This window comes from Etheostoma spectabile, chromosome 10, assembly GCF_008692095.1.
Source record: "Etheostoma spectabile isolate EspeVRDwgs_2016 chromosome 10, UIUC_Espe_1.0, whole genome shotgun sequence".
Taxonomy (NCBI): domain Eukaryota; kingdom Metazoa; phylum Chordata; class Actinopteri; order Perciformes; family Percidae; genus Etheostoma; species Etheostoma spectabile.
The window spans coordinates 30,522,318-30,523,106 of NC_045742.1; positions in this window are offsets into that span (position 1 = coordinate 30,522,318).

Below are 789 nucleotides of genomic sequence, written 5' to 3' on the forward strand. Positions count from 1 at the left end.
TCAGCTGAAGGAAGTTGCTTTTCATCCATGCCTTTATCTCCTCACGTCATCAGTAAAATACCATTAAATATATCAAAAGTATACTGGAAATGCGGAATGGTTACATTATTTATATTATTTGTTTAACATTTATTTCAGGAGAGTCCCATTCGACACTAAGAATCTCGTTTTCATGTGACACCTGGCTGAGAACACATAGCCGCACAAGTACAAACACATACCTACAGACAGGAAACACAAAAAAGAACTCAAAATCAAGCAAGGAAAAAAAGATAAATTTAAAAGAGTCAGTTTTGCAGGCAGGTACATTTTATTTCAACATCTTATATCTGTTTTTTTTCTGCTCTTCTCAGACCCCTCCCACTCTGGCTGGTTCCTTAGTGGGCCCCTTTTTCCCTTGGAGCTGTGTGGAGGCAGTCTGAGTGGTAGGGAGGACGAGCCCCATCCAAGCACTCCTCCTGATCGTCTTCGTTTTTCCTTGAGGGTTGGAGATGCAGCTCACTCTGATGTCTGTCCACACAGCCAGCAGGGGGGGGTGTTTGGGCTTTAGGTTGTCTTTGGGATTCTGCTTTGCTTTCCACACTCTCACCTTCGCCCATGCACTCACTACACTACTGAAATACTGTAAATGTTTTAGGCACATGGTGGCCTAGATGTTAGAGAAGAGAGCTTGGGACCATCCCCAAACAGGGTTGGAAAAGTGAAAAAAGCAGCGCTTCATTATTACCACTAGGGTGCCCTTGAGCAAGGCCCACTGCTCCAGTGGAGCTGCTCAGTGGCCAGCAGATC